General features: G+C 42.1%; 1 long non-coding RNA gene across 2 annotated transcripts; it reads left to right on the top strand.

Moving 5' to 3' along the window:
- Positions 1-1,473: 1,473 nt before the first annotated feature.
- LOC132324000 (uncharacterized) lies at positions 1,474-18,472 on the top strand. Of its 2 annotated transcripts, none has more exons than XR_009485487.1 (5): positions 1,474-1,565; positions 4,597-4,658; positions 10,085-10,222; positions 10,923-15,187; positions 15,649-18,472. It is a non-coding gene; the product is annotated as an uncharacterized LOC132324000 (long non-coding RNA). The 2 variants fall into 2 exon arrangements; XR_009485488.1 differs by having other exon boundaries at positions 15,124-15,187.
- Positions 18,473-21,342: the final 2,870 nt, after the last annotated feature.

Below are 21,342 nucleotides of genomic sequence, written 5' to 3' on the forward strand. Positions count from 1 at the left end.
GAGGGTTAAGAGGCTTCAGGCATGTGGAAGGAGTCCATTGGAACATGGGAGAAGATGAGCCATATACTTGGGTGTCCATGTGCTAAAGATGCAGGCAGGAGGGTGAACACTGGCCATGAAATCTCCTGGAGTGTCCTGTAGGGGAATGCAGCCCACACACAAGGGGGGAATCTCTAACACCTTGTAATCCTGCAGGAGTGGGTTGGTAAACAGAGGCTGCTCCGTGCTCTTCCTTTCCACCTGTCCTTCAAGCTATTCATTTTAAAGCCACACTAGCTGAATCCCTCCTGTTTCAGAAGACTGTGGTGTGGGCTCCTGTTTGCTGCAGCATGGCCAGTGCTGGAACCTTGAAGAGGTTCCCTCAGCAGACCTCCTTGAAAGGCAAGTTCTGCCATGCCTTTGTGTTTCTCGTGTCTCAGGCCTCTCACCAGTGGCCTCATGACTTAGTACCCAAAGGATGTTTCAGGAGTTAAGAGGGTGCTTTGCTGGCTATAGATCTTCTTATCCCTACATCCCACCCTCCAATTGTCCTGTCTGCTCCTTCACCCTCACACTAGCCTCTGCCTTGTTCTCCCTTGCTTGAGAAAAAAAATCATGTGAGGACCCATCAGGGAGGATGTGCAAGGGCGGAGGCTCATGCCTGCACACCCAGGACAGCTAGAGCCTACCTTCTAGGCAATGCCTGTTTCCAAAGAAAAGCCAAGAAAAAATACCCACATCAATCATTGTGATCCTATGGTTCCCAGAACTGGAGCAGGGGAAGGATTTGGGCAACATTGTTAAGCTCTTAGGAAATGTCCAAAGGAGGCCATGAGGACATGAGGATGGTGAAGGGCCCTGAGGGGAAGCCATGTGGGGAGGAGCTCAGGGCACTTGGTCTGTTCAGCCTGGAGGAGACTGAGGGGATACCTCAGTACACTGAAGTTATAATTCCTTGTGAGGGGAAGAGGAAGGGCAGGCACTGATTTCTAAGTTGCTGTGACCAGTGACAGGACCCAAGGCAATGGCCTGAAGCTGAGTCAGGAGAAGTTTAGGATGGACACAAAGAAAAAGTTCCTCAACCAGAAGGTGGTTGGGCACTGGAACCGGCTTTCCAGGGAGGTGCTTACAGCACCAAGCCTGACAGAGTTGAAGAAGTCTGGACATTGTTTGGGCAATGCCCTCAGGCACAGGGTGTGATTCTTGGGGATGTCCTGTCCAGAGCCAGGAGCTGGACTTGATGATCCCCATGGGTCTCTTCACCTCAGCACATTCTGTGATTCTGTTGGAATACAATCAGTGGTAAATTGGACAAGTTAGGGCATAGGTAGATTTAGTGTAAGCAGTAGAGAAGCCCTGAAGACTCATGGATAACAGAGAACACAGCAGGCATTTGCTACACACCTCATGCAAATGCTAGAATAGGTCTGTTGAAACAACCCCACCTATTGAATAATTTGAATAATTTGAGGCATTTGGCTTCCTTACCCTTTCAAAAACAGTCTGACTGCTGCTTTTTGCTGACAGCCATTCACGTGTCTCTTCAGGACAGCTCATGAATCTACTTGCACCTTCTTAGCTCCCAGGTAAAATGGATGACTATTTTTAAGACACAGTTTTTGGGGGAAGAGGGTTAGATAACATACTGATTACTTAACTGCTTTAGATCCCTTACAAAATGTTAGCTAGGTGATTCTAACAGTTGTCTGAATCAGCATGATCATCTTTGTTTCAGCAAAAGCAGGGAAATGGTCAGCAGAGGTCTGTCTCTACATTGTGCTGGTTGACAATATGAAGACAATCACAACACTAGATAGAAAAAGAATATTCTACAAAAATAGGTTTTGAGCTCTTTCATTCTCTCCTCCTCCCCTTTCTCTATTTGTTGCCATTTCTTTGCACGCAAAAGAAGTTTGTTACACCTATACTGATGCTTTTTCCTGAGAAATAATTGAGCAGTTGGTGTTCTGCTTAAGTCTCAGAATAGCCTTTATTGTTCTTCAAACAAGGAAAAGAAATCCCTACTGTGGAAAGTGCACTGAGAAACAGGAAGATTTTATTCAATAGCCTTTATATTTTTGTGGGAGAAATCAGACAAATTCTGACAATATTTTGGACAATTTTGGTCAATTCTAAGGAGAGAGAATTGTCCAAAGGCAATTTCCTTTTCATCTGCATGTGTCTTTTTCTTTCACAACCACACCTAGACCTCATTCTCTAAGATCTAACTGCCCAACATCCCTGATTCAGGTAGGATCACAGCCTATGCAGAGAACTAGTGGTAGGATAAAATTACTTTTTTTTCCTTATTGTAATTTAGCAGCTGAAAAGTGTCAGTCTCCCCTCTAGAGATCAGGCATCAGATCACAGATGTCACCTGGGAACTAAGGAACAGTTTCCACACAAGCTGAAATGGTGCAGACATTTTGGAGAACTGCTAACTCTGAGAAGGTGCTGCCAGACATTCTGCAGGGAGAAAGGAAAGGTTGCTGCCAAGGGACAGAGTGTTGACACAGAGACAATTAGCAGCTCAAGGGTTCTCAGTGAGGAAAAAAAACCAACACAAAAAAAGCATTCAAAACTCTGTAGAAGCAACACCAATAGCCCAATAACAGCAGCTGAACAATGTCCAGGCTCAGCCCTCTCCAAGCAGCCACAGAAGCCAAGCCTCCCCCTCTTGGCTGAGGCAGCCCTGGTGCTTATCAAGGGTGGCAAGCACCTTCGCTTGTTAGCTCTTCCCACGGCTTGTGCATACTGACCGATAAATCAGAAGTTTAACTCTTTTAAGCTGTGAAATCCATTTGCTGAGGCTCGGTACCTAACAAAAGGGAAAGCTGTTCAGTATAGGCAGCACCTCCTCATCTATCATCCTTGGCAAATCCCTGGCTTAAGAGCCAGAGCAGGAACTAGAAGCAACACAGCAACAATTTTTGAATTTATGTTAGTACTTCATTGCCAATTGCTGAAAAAGATGAGTTTTGAGTTTCAGTGTCTCCCTGTAGCCTTTCACACCCAGCCAGCAAAGGGTGTGAGCTAATTGTTAAATTCAGTTCAACAAGTTCCTCATTAGGGTGAAATTACCTGAGTTTGAAATCTGCTAATTTTCCAATCAGGGTGAGTGTTTGCACTTGTGATTTGGAAATAATTAACACATGGTATAACATCAAAACCTATGTAAAGGCTAATGGTAGAAGGACTAATTTCCTTGGCATGAAAGTGGTGTGCCTGGTTTCCCCAGTTCTATTACTCTTCTTTCAGTATTGGTATCTGCTGTGTAAGGTGTTCTTATATTTATTTAGACTGTTTCTCCACAGAGGTATACTTTTTAATGATAATTTTGTAAAATTAAACTATTATCTTCCAGGATTGGCTTTTTTTTTTTTTTTTTTTAATTTGAAATGTGTGGTATTTCTTTCTTCTTCCTCCTGTTAATGCAGACTTTTCTAGAATTACTTGTTTCTATTTTCCCTAAAGGAAGCAATAAACTGACTAGGGCTTTAGCCTGAGTTCTGCAAACTTTCAAATGCACCTTCTCAGGACACCCATGTTCTGATCCTTCAGACCATTCCTAGAAATGTGAATGCCCTGTAGTACTTAGAAAGAAAGGATATCCAGGCAGGACAATTAATTAGGAAAAGAGATGTGTACATGGATGAAACAAATGTAATTGGAAAACACAAAGAAATGTTCTACCTTAGTTGCAGCAACCCTGAATTGTAACATCCTGACATAGCTCAGCTGGTCAGAGCATGGTGCTAATAATGCCAAGGTTGTGGCTTTAATCCCTGTATGGGCCACCCACATAAGAGTTGGACTTGATCTTTGTGGGTCCCTTTCAACTCAATATATTCTGTGATTCTGTATTAATGGATAACAGTAGCTGGTACAAACCAGGTAGTTTTTCTGGTAAACAATGCTACCCTTGTAGCTTAGAGCATGGCACTAGGACAACTCAGTGTATCAGTGACCTGTCACCACAGGGCTCAAAAAGGAGAGACTTTAATCTCTGGTAGCCAACTCCACCCAAGTGTTAGTCCTGGTGTGAGTGTGCTGTGGCTTTTGACAAGCAGGGTGTGACTTGACAGGTACTGACAAGGAGAAGAGCCCCCTCCATGTGAGCAGGCAGCCTAGCAGAGGTCCAGTTTCAGCCAGGGGAGCAGTGGCACAGAGTGTGGTGCTTAAGATCTGCTTGCTTTGCTTTTTTTCACAGCATTGCCTTTAAACTCCTAAGACCTCCAAGCAGAGCCTCCCACAAAAAAGAAAGCCATCAAAGACAGGGAAGATTTAAAAGACATCTGATATCCCAAAGCTTTGTCCAGCAGCATTTTTTAGCCAGAAAGGCTGCCTCAAGAAGCCCTGGGACAGAAATGTGGTTCATTCTGGCAGCTCTGTCTTTTTGCTGGTCCACAGATATCTATGGCAACTGTTTGCACTGAGATAGGAATTGTGTTCCAGGTAGTTGTGAGTCAGCTCTCAGGAATTCCCTTACTGGGCCAGTATCTCTGGCATTTAGGTAACGTGTTTTGAACATTTCCAGTACCATAATGGTTTGAAGCTTTCTCTTCTCAATGCATTTTTTAATGAATGTAAATAGAGTTTGCTTTTCTTCTTTCACAGAGGAAGCATTTGTGATGTGTGTCCATGCCCTTTCACACTGCCAAAACTGCTACACAGAGGTGGTAAGGATTTGCATTTTCATGCAAACAGATGACTCCCTTTCTTGGTCAGTTTTGCTTTTTATAGCTCATTGCTTATGAACTACTATTGCTTGTGAAATTCTGGGCTGCGAGTCTCATATCTCTTTTTCTATTGCTTTCTATTGTTTCTGTTCACTGCCTACTTTTGTTCATTACATCAGCTGCTGTGGCTTCTGTGCTTCACAAGAAATTGTTCACCTCTGATCTGGTTGCTTTGGTTATGGGCAATATCTCCTAGGTCAAACACCCAGAGCTGAGACCACCTTCTTTTCCCCGTTTTGTGTTGAGCATCCCCCCACACTGCTTGTATTTAATGTGGTAAAGAGAGCTTGGTCAATTGAGTGAGAGGGGCTAATACATTAACACTCATGATTTAGATTGGAGATGATTGCTTATTTTCCTGAAGCTCTTTGTTTTCCCTATGTACCTTAGCTTCTAGTTAAAAAAAAAAAAAAATTCAAATTTCAAGTTCTGGTGAAGTAATGCTGCCCATTTCACTCTGGTTCTTACTGAGCAGCTATTGTGTTAAAAAAGACTCACCCGGCAACTTGGGTACTGGCTTTTGGATTCCTTTCTGCCTCTGCCAAGGTCAGGATTGAAGAGCTAGAGACGGTATTTCGTGTTCGGGCTCAAATGTTTGTTATTTCCTGTCTATATTACAGTCTTACAAGGGGTGAGTTCTACAGCATTCTACTAACAAGCTACAAAATGGCTAACTATCCTTCTCTACAAAGTCTTTTAAGGCTAAACTATCCAATTAAGAAATGGTGCCTAAATTATTTTCACTTTTAACCCAACAACTAACCACTCGTGTCCTGCAATGCGGACTTTACTGTCCAATTCCAAAATACCACCCAAACCCATGAAGAAGAAGGTGAAGAAAAACAAGCAGCCACCACCCTAAAACCTCCATCTTGCTTTATATACACTGCTATATTCTAAAACCTTAAACTCTAAGTTTTCCACCCTGTAATATTACACACTTCTATTCAAACTACACACCCGTAATCCCAGTGCCATCAATCAATTTTGGAAGCCTTCTCCACAGCCCCAGGTCAAATGCAGTGTTCTCTTGTGGGTCTGCCTTTCAGCATAGAAAGTTTAAAATTCTCAGCATCCAGGGTTCCAGCACTTGGGGATCATTTTTCCTGCAATGCAGCTGCCTTGGGAGTTGCTGAAGAACTCACACAGTATAATCAAAGGAAGCTCAAAGCCTTTAGGTCATCTGGCAGAAGAAGTCCTGCCTGTTGTCTGCCTGGGAAATGATGTTAAGGAGATGAAGCTTAACCAATGGTTTTCTTTGTATCTTATCCTTTTGGTTACATGCTGCTTTCTACTAGGCAACCTCTTCTTTCCTGCTCCTTCCTCCCTTTGAAATTCTCTTATTGGAGGCCCAAAGATCACAGTCTCCTGCCCCAGATCACCTGGGGAAAATGGCCTTTACTGAAATGGAGGATATCTGCCAAAGTCCCCTTGTGAGATGCTACCTTGATTGGCTGCCTGCAGGGAGCCCAAGGCAGCTCTGAAGCCCTTACTCTGAAGTAAGTAACTGTGAGTTTAAGATGGCCTTTGCTGTCAGTATAATTGTGTCAGAAAACCAGATGGCTTCTGGAAGCTGATAGCAGCCTCAAGCCACTCTCTACTTTTAATATAAACTGCCCTGTTGTTTAGTGCTGGCCCAGCAGACAGCATCCCTTGGAAGGCCACAGGGAGGTGTGTGCTTTGCTCAGATCCTGAACAGCCACAGTGGTTCCTCACGTTGCAAGGCAGCAACCAGCAGCAGCCAGGTGCCACAAGGAACCAGCTCTCAGGTGGGCCTCACTTCTGCCCTGTGCTACAGCTTCTTCAGCAAAGCTGCATTCATGCATCCTTTGCAAAGGAATTAATTAAAATTGTTCTTGTAATGATTTCAGTGGGATTTTTAATTGCTTTTGTAACATTAAAAAAGACAATGCTAATCTTTTGCCAGCAACCCATCATCAATTTTAGCCTGTCTCTCCCTGAAGAAAAAGAATGCTGATAAATAAAGAGAGGTTAAAAGGATTTAATTTGGATTTATCATTCTTAATTTTCTAGACTTAAACCCTGTCCTTGAATGGCTCTTTTTGAGGAAGTGATTTGAATCCTTTATTAGTTTAATAGAATTTGGCTAATATTACTGACCTTATCCCATCCTCAAGCAGGATTTTCACCAATAGATTAAACAGATTTCCCTGGCACTACAGCAAATCCTCTCTGTAAGCAGTTGTGGCTGAGATGAGACTTGCTATCAGTGCTCCTCCTCCACCTAAGTAAGCAATCCTATTGAAACTCTCTCTTAAAGAGCGGTGAGACAAGTGTGACTGTCAGCTGGCTGTTTGTTTTTTTTCTTTAAAATTATGTGATGTATTATTTCAAAGTTTTCTTATCTTCTTTCTGTACTCTTCTGCCACTTGAAGCTGGATGAAGAAACCCCTGCAACTGTGTTGCACTAAATAAATTTCAGTGAGAGATGATTAGTATTATCAGCCTCCGAGGTTCCAGCACACTGTCACCAGATGGCAAAAGAGGCTGAAGTTTGTTTGTGCCATGATGGAAAAAACAGTTTTCAGTGCCATACCATGAAAGTTCTGCTAATGAAGTCAAAATCACTGAATTTGAGATAATTCCCTGCCCCTGTTAGAAGAGGGGATAAAAAAAGAAAGAGATATGATAAAATAATTGTGTCGCACACACACACACACATCTTGGTTTCCACATTTCTTCCCAGATGAGGAATTCACTGCAGCAGCCACAGGGTAAGTTATGTCACAGATTACAGACTGAATCTCCCTGTGCAATGCTCAGGGACTCTACCTAAGTGGTCCCTACAGGCTGAGCCCACTCCCTCTTACCTTCTCCAATAACCAGATTACCAGCAACCGCGGGCTAAGCATTCGGGCCAGCATCTGGCAGGCCCAGATGTGCGGACGGGAGAGGCGAGGCTCCGGTGCCCGCGGGCACTAGGTGGCACACTGAGAACGCGCCCTGGCTCCGGCACCCCGCCAGCCGCACGGCACTCGCCGTTCTCCCGACAGCGGGCTGGCTCTGCGCGGGTCGCGCTTTCATTGCTGGTTCCTGCCTTCACTGGCACGCTTGCAATTTATTATTATTATTTATTATTTATTATTACCGCACAAATTTCTTTGCCTGAAGTAATATTGCCGTCTTTGATTTTGGAGGATGTGTTTCGGCTGCTTTAAGGAATGTCTGCTAGCGGTGGTAGGACGCTGGCTGCCGCTCCAGCAGCAGTCACACATCAGGAAGGTTTGGGGATCTGTGATTTATCGGGGGGAATAATGCACGGTGCAGCCCCTCCTGGGTACTGACTTGAAAGAACAATTTTTACAGAATATTTTTATCACTTCCATCCTTTCATTTGCAGTCCCCAACAGGATTTAAGATTGCTTTCACCAATATTATAAACAGTAAGAATCAGGGTTTGTTTGACTTTTAACCATCCCTGTAGACAAAAAACGTAAATCAAAGCAGGTGGTGGGTGCCCTTCTCAGTTTTTGCTGAGATCCTACTCTATTAGTCCTGCTAGGTGGACACTCTGTCTCCTTCAGCACACAGTGCTCCTGTGTGTTGCAGTAATCACAATTTCAGTGAAATTACTCCTATTGTACCTTTTGCTTTGAATTTCATCCTTGTCAACACAAGTAAGTTAATGGCATGTGAGGCTATATACACACGCAGCTCTTGAGCCCTGCCCTCCACGTGGAGACACTGTGCTGGGACCTTGGGCTGGTTCTCCAGCTGGCGTTCAAGTCCGCTCCCCGCCTGGCACAAAGCAAACAGCTCCTCAGGGATGCATTTTTACAGCTTGTCAGTCTGATTGTGTCTACAGTAACGGTTTAAATTGGATTACTGGGTGTGAAGCAAATCTCCTAATCGCGTTTCTAATGATGCCTTGAGCTGCCCAGGAGGGCTGACCTCCGAGCACTCCAGCAGGATGCCGACAACTACAGGAGGAAATGTGGTCTAGGAGAACACCTGGAGCTCCCCCCAGCTGCCAGCAGGCTGCCTGTGCCCACGGGACTAGCCTGGAGCTAGCCCAAAATATGAACAATTGGAAATACCAAGTCCTCAAAGCAAACCTCTGCACTGTATAGACATAGCCCTGGTGCAACTCAAGTGATCAAATGTATGTGGAGATACTGCTTCTGATAGCTAATGTGAAATTTCTCCCAGTCTTCATGTAGGTGCAGTTCTTGAATTTCTGTCAGTGATCTCTCTACTGTGTCTTGTTTCCTTTAAATTAAAGCTTGTGGAGAATTTTCCCATCAATCAGTAAGAACATGCCTGCTGTGGGATACTTTTCTTCCCTCCTTTCTCCTTGGGTCTCTATGAAGTACCAGTCAGGACTGTCCCAAGGTTTTGTTCTTCTGCAGTGTTGGTGGACATGGTACCAGACAGGAAAAATTCTATTTCATACAGAGAAGTAACATAACCCCCTGCCCTACCCCACAGTCTATGACGCCAAGGGGATGAAGCATTTTAAAGGCATGCTGCAAGTTGGCTTTAGGAGAATTCAGTCACACGGGGTAGCTGTTTTCAACCTTGCTGGTTTTTACCTTTCACCTTATCCTTCTGATTTGTAACAGGATGTATAAAATCCAAGCTCAATGTGCCCTCTAGTGAGAGCTGACTCCTTCCTTCTTCTGACTAAGGAAGTCCTGTCAGAATTTATTGCCCTGATTTAATCTCTCTTTAAATGTGGATAGAGAAGGCCTGTTGATATCACTTGGTCATGGAAGAAAGTTCTTCACAGCAATCCCTTCTGTTAGACACCAACACTATCCAGAGATGCCGGTTATTCAGCTCTGTTTTAGTTGGTGGTATCTGGTAACTTTAGGCCTTGCAGGGTGACTGTGTGGCAAGAAGTGGAGGAGGGGCAGAGTGAGAGGGGGGAGAGAGCCAGGACTAAAGCTCACACCTGCAAACTTTCCTCAATGGGTCATTTTCCCTTGGGCACCTTCTCCTGTGCTAAAAGATTGCAAGGTTTACAAACACAGCAAGCGTTTGTATCAACTAAAACAAAGATTACAGAGGTACAACTAAGGGGCTACTTTGCTAAGTAGTACTGATGTATCAACTATGACTTAAGCTCTTAAATACAGGCTACTTCAGCTAATTATTACAAGTATTACCAAGCAGGTAGGCAGCTGTTGGTTGGAGGGGAGTTTTCATTTCCGTGACTCTTTGGAGAGGATAATGATCCCTCTTCTGGCCAAGTTGCTGCTTACTGAGTCTCTGTCTTCTTTCTGAGGGTTTTGCAACTTTTGCCCCTCCTGAGTATTTCCTAGCTAACTGTTACTGCATTTACAATTTCACTTCTGCCTGTGAATTTACTTTCATGTGGTCTTAGCCTCCACTCTTTCTTGCAGCTGGACAAGAATGTTCTAAACAAGACTCAGCCAAGGCATCGCAGCTGTGCAAAAGCAAGCCTTGGGTCACAGGCAGCCGAACATCTGGGCTGGCGTTTAGCATCTGAAAGTTAGCTGTATATTTTCACCAGAACAAAGGTAAAGGCATAATATTGCTCTTGGCTGTGACACCTAGACTGATGTTATACTGATCATTAATGTTCAGGGGCAGGGGCAGGGACAAATTATCATTAGGGCAGATTAGAACACTGGCTCTGGGTATTTTGGTACCGTTATGAAGTTCAGGCTGGACAGCTCATCATGTCACCAGCAGCAGAGTCCTTGAAGTAACCACTCACTATATCACAGGTGGTCTATCAGATAAACACACTGGTTTTGATTGCTGAAAAAATCTAGTGATAGAAAGTGTCCCACTGGCTCAGACATAGTGTCCTGGGGGTTTTGTTAACACCTTAAGAAGGACCAAGTGCACCAGAATGCTTTCAGCAGGACTGCTGGGTTTGAAACAGGCTGTAACACAGCTGAACAACAAATTTTGTGGTGGACTCTCTTGAGGAGAACAAAGAGAATATTAGAATCTACCTTTTGAAAGTTCAGACACAAAGGAAGAAGACCAAGCTTTTTGGATAGCAGAGCAGAAAAGCCCTCCCATATCTGATAACTGAGAGAATCACTTACATACCAGGAGGTACACATGCAGCGACTGAAGAGTGTGATCTGTGTGGAGCAGCTGGAAAAAAAAAAATCTTTGATTTTCTGGTTAATCAGAATGTACTGCAGAGAAATCAATTTAAGGATAATCTCATTTGCTATTTATTTCTGACTCATATTTCCACAGGCCTGGATATATGCATTTCATCAGCCATCTACTTTGGAGAGGAATGGCATAAATTTCAACACATCTGCTATTTTTGCCTGCAAAATATTCAAAATTGTTTCTGCAGAAGCTACGGGCAGCAGTGGGGGACATTTATTTAAAGAAACTTGGAACAATGGATCACTAGTGATTAAAATAAAAATGGAAATTACATTCTGGATGTAGGAGGCAAATGAGTATTGCATTTACAATACTCTGGCATTTAGCATGTATGAACCATCATTGAATAGTTGCATTTTGGAAATTTTGAAACCTGGTTGTCTTTTGAAAAATGCAGATTCAAGCTTCTCATTTTATGCTAATGTGAAGAGGTGAAGGAGAATACCAGTTTGTTGAAACAAGTGAATTAGCATGTGAATGGGGCGTATTGGACTTCTCCCTCTTGAAACAGAGGCTTTCAAAGTACAAAGTAGGATTTAAATCTCACACTGTGATTTTTCCCTTCTCAGAGCCCCTAATCATGTTACTTGTAGTGCATTAATAGGCTTTGAGCCTGTACCCCACTGACTAGAGGTGCTGTCATTTTTACTAATAGCCATAATCTACAAATCTTGCAATCAATGAAACAACCTGTTTTCTCTCCCCCTTCCTAATTCTTCTTTTGGGTCTCACTTTCAGTTTTCAGGACTGATGGTTATGAAAACACTTCCAAAGTAAGAATGTGAATGGCAAACCAGCCTGGACTCTCTCCTTCCTCATCAAATCCTTTTTTTTCTGAGGACTGCACTGTCAGCCTTGCCAGAGAGGTTTGCCTTCAGTGCTGATTTACTCCTTGCAAATAAGATGGGCTTGTAGCAATATATTGCTGACAAAGCTAGACTGCAGTGACACAGGAGAATTAGTGCTGCCAAAGGGAAGAGATTTGGGGAGGTAGTTTCAGGAATGTTTCCAGCACCTGGGTGAATAAAATCTCACAGCTCAAACAGCCTAATCCCATACTGCAACAAGTCAAGCCACCTTCGACAGACTCTATGACATTTTTTGCTCATGTGAAGTAAAAACTCAGGAATCTCTACTGTGATTGAAATTCCCCAACGCAAGTAAATTTCTGCCTTCCAAGATCCCCTCCTTCCTCTTTCTCACCTCCATTCCCCCAAATTAGCCATGGTAACATGACCTGCTTTTCAAATACCTGCTTGTATTTGTGCTATGGAGTGCACGTTTGCCTTCCTTCATTGCATTGTACTTGCCTCTGACTAATGATTAAAGCAAAGCAAAACCATTGCAGTTGGTTCGAAGTGCCTCCGTTAGCAAAGAAGAGAGCATGCCGTAAGTAATGACACCAGAGCTGGACCACTCTGGGCTGCTCTCAAGCAAAGTCCTGTAAATATCACTTGGCAAGATGTTCCCTGCCTCTCCCAGCCTGCTTTTATTTGCAATTATATTCACATTATTTTCAACATAACATTGTATTTGACAATAACATGATGCTTTGATTTTAGTTCTCTTATTTTTTGGGGTAGTGGCTGTCTTATGAAGTAACACTAGTCTGAGCTCTGTAGCAACTGGATGTGCCTACTGCAATATCAGAGAGTGGTGGCTAACATCCAGTGGTGCTACACTGCCAGTTGGAAAGGTAGCAGGAGGAGCAGTTATATCAGGCTGCTTTAAAGGCTGTAAGACTCTTCCTTCTGCTGGCAATGCCAGTGTTTGCCCTTCTGACTAAATCACTGACTCTTCGATGCAATAGCTGCTTTGCTCCATAGGGGGAAGGTAACTCACTCAGTAAAACAGTGTTTAAGATTAAAAAGGTTGTTAATTTTTGATTCTTTTTAAAATGGATGTATACTTGTCTTATTGCTCTGCTGGGCAATAAAGGTTTCCTAAGCAGTTCAGTGAAAACCTTGATTCATACAGGATTGGTATTGGTGCTACCTTGTACTGAGATGTAGTGTCTCCCAAAAGGATTTATCATAACACACCTGTAATCTCCTCAAGAGAAGGCAATTTAGGTGGTAGCTGGTGGAAAAGACCATGCCATTTTTCAGTTGAAGTCACCCTGACTGTCCTTTGATAGTAAGTGGTGTCACATTCCCTAATCAGCTTTACTGTCTGCTGATTTCAATGAACTCTATGTCTGTAATGGAGAATCAGAGAGCCACTGCTGTATTTACAGCAGATAAGATCCTATAACATGGCTGAACAAGTCTCATGCTGAAAAGAGTGGCTCTACAACCCCTCTGGTTCCTTTGCAGCTCTAGAGAGGATCTGTAACTTCTCTCCACTGTTTTGATAATGAGCAGGAAGTCGAACCACTTCTGTTTCTGCAGATTAGCTCCCTAAAGTGGCACAGCCTGAGGCTGGGTTTGTGCCCTCAGCTGGGCAAGGAAACACACCTGGGAAAGGGATGGGGGAGGTTGGGCAGCAGCTGAAGTGTTTGTGGGAAGGTGTGAGCCTGATACAGACATCAGCTGTACTTTCCACTTGCTGGACCTGATGTTGAAAATTAGCTGGCGTTGCAAAGTCCAGCCATTGCAGACAGCACACCATGACAACTCAGGACTGGCCTATCCATTGCCATTAACTGCTGGGTGCCCTTGGATTCTTAAGCCTGAGCATTAGATAGACAGCTGAGTGACTTTTGGCTGGGGTGAGGATGTAGAATCTTCCTCAGAGCTGTCTCAGCTTCTTAGCTTCCTTGAAATAGTTTCCCAGGAGATGTATTAATCTGTTTTTATATATCATGAATGCTATTCTTAGGAGCTACCTTTGATTTGTTCAGTGTGGCAAGGCAGAATACAGAGCTGTATTGAGCTGAATGTTTTAAGTGCACTATTCCCCCACACACTGCAAGCACACATCCTTACACAGACATGCTTCACTTTTGTCTTTGTCTCTATGTGAACCTACATCAAGTCATAAAGCTTGAGTGGAATGTCTGTGTTTTACTAAAAGAAAAAGAAGTCTCTGTGATATCATATATATGGCCAGTGTATTGGGTTTGCATGGTGAGGATTTTGTAGTGGCAAGGCTCCTGTAAGCTTCTGGGAAAGCCTAGAGAACCTTCCCCACGTCCAGCAGAGCTCCAAGATGGACCTGCTGTTGGGCAGGGCTAAGCCCATCAGCAATGCTGATCATGCCACTGAGGTAAATTTGTAAGAACAGGGGGAAGAAACCTAGTCTGGGAACAGCAGCAACTGCAGGTGGAGGAAGGAGCGAGAGAAACAGCCCTGCACACACACCAAGGTCAATGAAGGAGGGAAAGGAAGTGCTCTAGGCAGAGATTCCCCCGCAGACAACGGTAGGTCAGCTATCCCCCTTTAGCCCATAGAACACAGTGGTGGAGCAGAGATGCACCTGCAGGATCCCTTGCTGGAGCAGGTGGATGCCCAAAGAAGGCTGTGACCCTGTGGGAAGTTGGCCCTGGAGCAGGCTCCTGGCAGGACCTGTGAAGAGCAAAACCTGCACAGGAGCAGGTTTGCTGGCACAATTTGTGACTCCCTGGGGGATCCACATGGAGCAGCCTGTTCCTGATGGACTGCACCCTGTGGAAGGGACAGCTGGAGCAGCTGGTGAGGAACTGGAGCCCACGGGAAAGACTCACATTGGAGAAATTCATGGAGGATTGTTTGCTGTGGGAGTGACCCCAAACTGGAGAAGGTGAAGAGTGTGAGGAGGAAGGAGTGACAGAGACAAGGTGTAATGAACTGACTGCAGCCCCCATTCCCTGACCCTCTGCACCTGGGGAGGAGGGTAGAGAATCTGAGAGTAAAGATGAGATCAACAAGAGGGGAATGTGTGTGGGGTGAAGGTGTTTCTGCAGAGAAGTACAGGTCAAATTTGACAATTTATCTTATATGGAAATGTGAGCCTCAAAACCTGTGCTCCACCATGGGTAACAGCTGTAGCTGTCCCTTTGAGGAGAGCCCCTTGAGGTACAGGGTATAGATATCTAGGTTTGACTATGATGCAGGTTCAGCTATGAGTGCACCTCAAGGGGAATCTCTGCACTTTTTTCCTTTCTTCTCACTTACAAAAGTTACCTTGTATTTAATTCCCATTCATTATGCATGTGTGAGATCATACTACCAGAAGTCAGTATACATCAAGGGGCTAAGAGCTGGCAAACATCTGCTGAACACAACTGCAAATGACTTCTAAAGGCAAGCATTCAGCAACCTTCAAAATTAGAATGACCTGTGCTCTTCATTCTGCTTTTCAGTGTGTCTATCACATGCCACTCCAAGCTGCAGCTGAGAAGAAAGGCACTGAACTACACAAATGTGGTAATGTTGTTGCTCATTCAAGTGTGACACCCTCTTGTTTAGCATTCAGTTGCTTAATGAAGTGAAAGGATGACTTTGGATCATCATCAGTTCCATTCTTATCCACATCCACGTCCATATCCTTATCTAATCTTTCAAAGCTAATCCATCCTACAACAAACTTGTAGGCCTGAGTGATGTTGCAACATGGAGAAAGTAAAACTTCCAGGTTATCAGGAATCTGCATGGAATCCATTTTTCACCTAAGAAGGGCATTTTATTACTCCTGTTATCGCAAAGCACTCAACTGCAAGCAAACACCAGAGAAAAAGCTTTCTTCCCACCCATGAAGCTGTTGTGCTATGCTTGCCCACAGATCATCAAAATAATTTGCACATTAATTTGCATAATAAGATGCATGTTATGTTTTGTAAGTAGAACAGTTGAAAAAACTATTTATTTGTTTACCTTGTTAATTGCAGTTTTTCCCAGTTATCATCTTTGAGAAGGCTGTGAATAGAGACATGGGATATTTTGCCAAATGGTGCTCCTGGAGAAGTCACCAGCTGTTGGCAGCAGGTCTTCCAGGCTGCTTGACGAAGCCTGAATGGAGGCTACCACATTTACCAGGATCAGGTGCATGGACATGCCACATGAATATGATTCATTTAATTCTCCCTTGGACCCTGTATTTAAAGACAAATTAAAAGAGATTCTTGTTTGGCATCAGTATTGAGCTCCACTATATACATGGATTTGAGCAACTCCAATTGCAGACCGATGAGACTCCACCTTGTTAAGAGGAACTGGTAATTAGGGTCATGATACAAGAACTCCTGTACATTGCCTACCAGAAAAGCTTCTCTCTAACCCAAAATTTAAGTGCTATTATAACCCTGACAAGTTTTCTGTTTAGCTTGGGGCTCATTTGCTATGTCAGTGTACACAAACATAACACTGTTTGCCCTCATCTAGACCAGCCTACAAGCTACAGTGTGCACACCATTACAGAAAATCAAGCAAAATATGTATTGCAAAATATGTTTACAAGGAAGAGAAACCCCAGAATCCAGCAAAAAAGCAGTGCCAGCAAGAGGTATGTATTTGAAATCCAGGATGTCACAAAAAGGTTAAATATGATGTTAAACTTGAGCTATGTAAACTAGTTCAATTTCCTTACTGTGCATTTTAAAATCAGTACCAAATAAAATGAGTATATGAAAATAGGAATAATAAAAGCTTATTGGTTGGACAAGTGCAGGAAAATGTTTTTAACAGAAAAATTGGAGAAACTACAATAATTTGTTTAAACTTTACATGGTCTTAAATGAAGACTAAAATACCCACCAATTCATGTGTAAATCTACAGAGTGAAAAAGCCCAGTGGAGAGTAAGAACTGCAGATTAATAAAACATATCAGGTCAGACAAACGTGGTACCCAAACTCACTGCAATTGCCTGTGTGTTATATAAAAGTATTCCAGTGCATGTAATGCTTATTGATTTCAGAAAAGCACTTGATATGACACTGAATTATAAAACTAGCATTTGGTGCATAGGATACAAGGAAATATAATGGGGTGAAAAGTAGATTGATCAATGCAGAACAACAAAGTGATGCATCACTCTTCTCTAAGGGCAGAGCTTCTATTGGAACAGGGGCTCTTCTCAACCCATTTTCTGCTGCCAAGATCTAGAAGAGGAGGCAATCAGAAAATGCACTTGTGCTTCCCTAATATTGTTTGGTTGGTTGGTTTTTGAGAGGAAAATGGCTGATGATTCATTACAAAATGTGTACTTGGGCTCAGATTTTTCTTTATTAACTTCTCTCTTGGCACACAGGTTCCTCTGGAAAGTGCAGCTCAGGGGACAGTCTTATAGGGAAGGGGTTGTTCTGGTGTGGTTCTGTGCCACTCACTCATAGCTCTGCCTCACTGGTTCCAATGGTTCTGTTATGGCAGAGGCAGGACAAAATAAGGACATTACTTAATTCTTTTGCTCTGCATTTACTCTCAGTTATCTTGGTGGCAAGAATTTTCTCTTCTGCATGCCTTAACAATTTCAAAAGAAAATAATCTATTAGTTTTTCTTTACACAGGTTTTTTTGTCTATTAGAGAGTCTGTCCATTAAGGCTGGACACACAGATGGTATCATCTGATAAAGAGCCAACATCAGCTCCATGGGGGCACCAGCTTTAATTTAAAGCAACTTACAGAGGACAACTCTGTGATTGAAGAAATTGTGGAGTGCATACTCTAAAAAACCTAAGATCTCTGAACCAGATGAACTGGTTGACAAGCCATGATATTTTTGGTTGCAAAGAGAGTAAAGACTTTCTTCAAATGCCCAGCTCTTAGATCTGCTGAGTGCAATCTTTGATAGTTTCAGATGGTTCCTTTAGAAAAACTGCTGAACTCTGCTGGTCAACTAACTAGGACGAGAAACAGTAAATGCAATGACTACCAGCTTTTGCTGGCAAAAAACTTGGTAAAAAACCTTTATTTTCTTGGGTAATAGACAAAAATGGCTGAAAATGTAGACTATGCTAGCAACAAGAGATAATACTACATGCACATTCCCAAATTCAAGAATGATCAATCTTCTGAACATTATTGGTAACAGTCCTTCCAAAGTTACCCACTGGAGGGCACAAATACTAGGAAGTGATAAATTATTAAAAATAAAACCAGATCCTTTTTGAAGTTCAGGAAAGCTTCAGTAAAGAACCTCATCCCTTTCTCACTCCATATGTTCTCAGTGTGGTTTTGATCCACTACTTGAATCTAACCTTGAGAGCATATAATGCCAGGTAGGAAAATATAGTGGGGTTATTGACAAATATTAGTACTGTAAAGAGCAGGAATTTGTATGAAACATCATGCTATACTAGTTTTTCCTGTTCAGTGCTGATTTTTCTGTCATCTTGTAAGAGGTATTTTAGGAGTATAATTTTCTGTGTAAATTTTCTCCAAATAACTGTTATTGGTTATTATTATTGTTCATGTTTCAATTGTATTATCCCCATTCTCAGTGAGTGCTTCTGAACTTTAGGAAATAGGGGTTATATTAACTTCAATACAGGTTTATTTTTTTGGTAAAAAAAATTTTTAAAAAACTTAATGAATTCCATGAAGTCAATGTGTCTAAAAAACACTAATAACCATGTTTTCTTGGTTTACAGTTTAGCATTACTTTCGCCCTCCTCTGACATCCATACAAAGAAGTTCATTATGCTGAATCCCCTGCAGCTAGTTTATAGACCTACTATGTATTCTGCAGTGAAATAAAACAAGCTTTGTTAAGAAGATTATGGCTCTGGTGTTTTAAAGGTCTGAAATTTTCACTGTGAATAAATGTTACTTGGGTGAAATACTACATGCAAAAGCTTTGATCCCTGAAAACAAGTGCATGTAATATAAAGGTCCAGAAAGAACAAGATCTGAAAATGTAACAAAAATGCATCTTTTAAAATATCCACACTGAGTTTGGCTACAAATTTCTGTAGGAGTGAATTTCTAATTTTAACTCTTAAGCACTCCCTCTCCTAGCACTTTAAGGGCTAAAACACCTCAAACTTTGGGAGAATTTTATTTTCTGGTAACTTTATTTTCTGGTTATTAGTCATAGAAATGTCTCTTATTTATCTCCCTGGCTCCACTGAATTAACATATAAAGACAAGTCCCATACACGGAACAGCAAAGGCTCTCCCATGTACACTCTGTCATTAGGGTAGACAGTCCCTCCCTCCCATCATAGCTAAAACACAAACCCAGGAGAGGCCAATTTTTAAGTACTGCTACTAAATCCAGTGGTCAACAGTCAGTGCTTGAAATTTCTGAGGGTAGGAAACATCAAAACACTTTATTTTTGCAAATATTCTCTACATCAGTTCCTCTGTTTAAGGGAATCACTCTGCAGCAAAACCTGATATTGCTGCTTTTCCCTCTCAAAGTTTCTGTGGTTTGTGAGTTAGAAGCATTGATTTTATACCAACTCTGACACAGAAAACCAAGAAAAAATATTAAGGCAAGAGCGTTTACTCAGATTTAATTATCCATCTCCTTTGTCACAGTGATGGCCCAACAAAAACTGATTCCATGATGTGTCTGAGGCTTCCTGGGAGCAAGCCAGGGGCAGTGGGGCTGGGTGGTGCTCCCTAAACCAGGACACCACAGGCATGTGTCCTCAGTGCAGGGTTTTGGCAAGTGACCAAGACCCTAATTCTCTTACAAGTGCTGAGCCTTCCAGTTGCCTGTACGCTCACAGATTCTAACTGAACAGGTGACTAAGTTGTTCTGGCTACTAAATGACCAGAACGTGAGTCATCTTTGACCCCTTGGTTAATTCTAGTTATTCCATATTTGAATCTAACTGGAAAATATGAAAATTATACCCTCAGTAAAAGAGAGATGATAAAAACACCAGAGAAATTCACCAGTGTTAGGCGTTATCAACATTAAAATAAAATTTTTTTAGGGGTAAATAATTTCTTTTCTGTATGCTTGTAGAAGTTTTTAACATTTAAACAAAGATGCAGGGGGGCTCTCACAGAATGAATTCAGGAAGCTTTTCTGCACCATATATGTTCTGAAATACATAAAGAAGGCAGGTATGAGAAATCCAACTGGTCCAAAAAGCAAAACTCATTTTATCATTTAATCCTATTGATCCCAGTGACATTTTGTATTTGCAGGGTTTATGCCATTAATTTCTCTTTATTTAGGTAAATTGTTTAAGAACTAGGTTTATGTGTATGCTTGCTGCTGTCTTGCATTGGTAAATCATAGCCCTTCCCATGTGCATTTTATGGTCTCTCAAGCAAGTCTTGCAGTCTTCTTAAGCATAAGGCCATGAAGAGCTGCTGGGTGGGTCTGGGATTTGAATGTCTCTGCAGTGTGTGTTTGAACAGTTTTTGGAAAATTCAATCTGTTGGTTATGTCAACAATTTCTCCAGAGCTGAGAGAAGCTATTGGGAGTCTGATGAGAAGAGCACACCTCTGTTTTGCAGTGACTTTGTGCATGTCCTCATTATGGTTTTAGTCTGTATCACCATAGACAAAAACAATTCCGATTCTTTGTTTAAGTTGGTTAATACAGATTTAAGAAATTAAAAAAAAAAAAGATGCTGTGATGCTTTATATTGCAAAAATGATTTTGTGTTTAGAAAGACAACTCAGTAGTTAACTGTTGTCTTGCTACTTTTTGAAGCTGAAATCACACTAGAATTACTTTAAAATGTGAAAGATACATAAAATCAAGTGGCTTAAATGTTGATAATGAATCATCCTTTGAAGTTGCTAATTTCATCTTAATTTGGGAAATGTTGTTCTGTCTTTAACAAAAAAAGATATTGTTTTCTACCAGATAATTCCGCAACTGATTTCAGAGTTATGCTCTAAATGAATCCAAATCAAATCCTGATAAGTATATAACAAAAGTTTTAAAACACTTTTTCCCACCTGCCAAAAAGCTGCCAATTACAGTAGGTGATTCAGTTTGTCAGTCTTGATTACATGGCATGCCTCTTCAAACCAGTCATTCCTATAAGCAGTTGAAGTGATTTTAAAATGCTTTCCAGTTATTTTGTACATTAGATCAGGATTTCTCAGTCTCAAATTCTGTAAGGACAATCATGACAGAAAGGATAGAGAGAGACTTCCAGTAATTGAAGAGTACTGGTTTCTTTTGCAAATCAGTTATAAAATTAGAGTAATACTATCTTGTACCTGCTGAAGCTTACATTGAATTCACTGGAGAAAAATAAAGAATTGGTCACCAGTTATTTGTCTTAAATGTACCAAAACCACATCATAGCAAAAACCAGTCAGTGACTCCATTCAGTGATACATTTTGATTCTCCAATACCTCGCTTCATTTTTTATTCCAGTCATCAAAATTAATTCTAATTGTATTCAGATGCTTTCTCAGATAAAAATGGTACTTTTTCAGAAAATTTCAACTATTGTCATAGGCAATGAACTTTGTTCTGCCCGCCTCACACCCACTGTACAACTCACTGGATACCTGAGGGCTGTATTTTGGCAGGAAGCCAGCTGGGCAGGCACCCTCTGATGGACCAGCTGAGACATACTGACTGGTCCATATGAAACCTGAACAGAGGCTGCAGCCAGGGGCGGGTTGGGCTCTTTTTCCAGGCAACCAGCAACAGGACAT

The sequence above is a fragment of the Haemorhous mexicanus genome, chromosome 2 (genome assembly GCF_027477595.1).
Source record: "Haemorhous mexicanus isolate bHaeMex1 chromosome 2, bHaeMex1.pri, whole genome shotgun sequence".
In the NCBI taxonomy this organism is placed as follows: Eukaryota; Metazoa; Chordata; class Aves; order Passeriformes; family Fringillidae; genus Haemorhous; species Haemorhous mexicanus.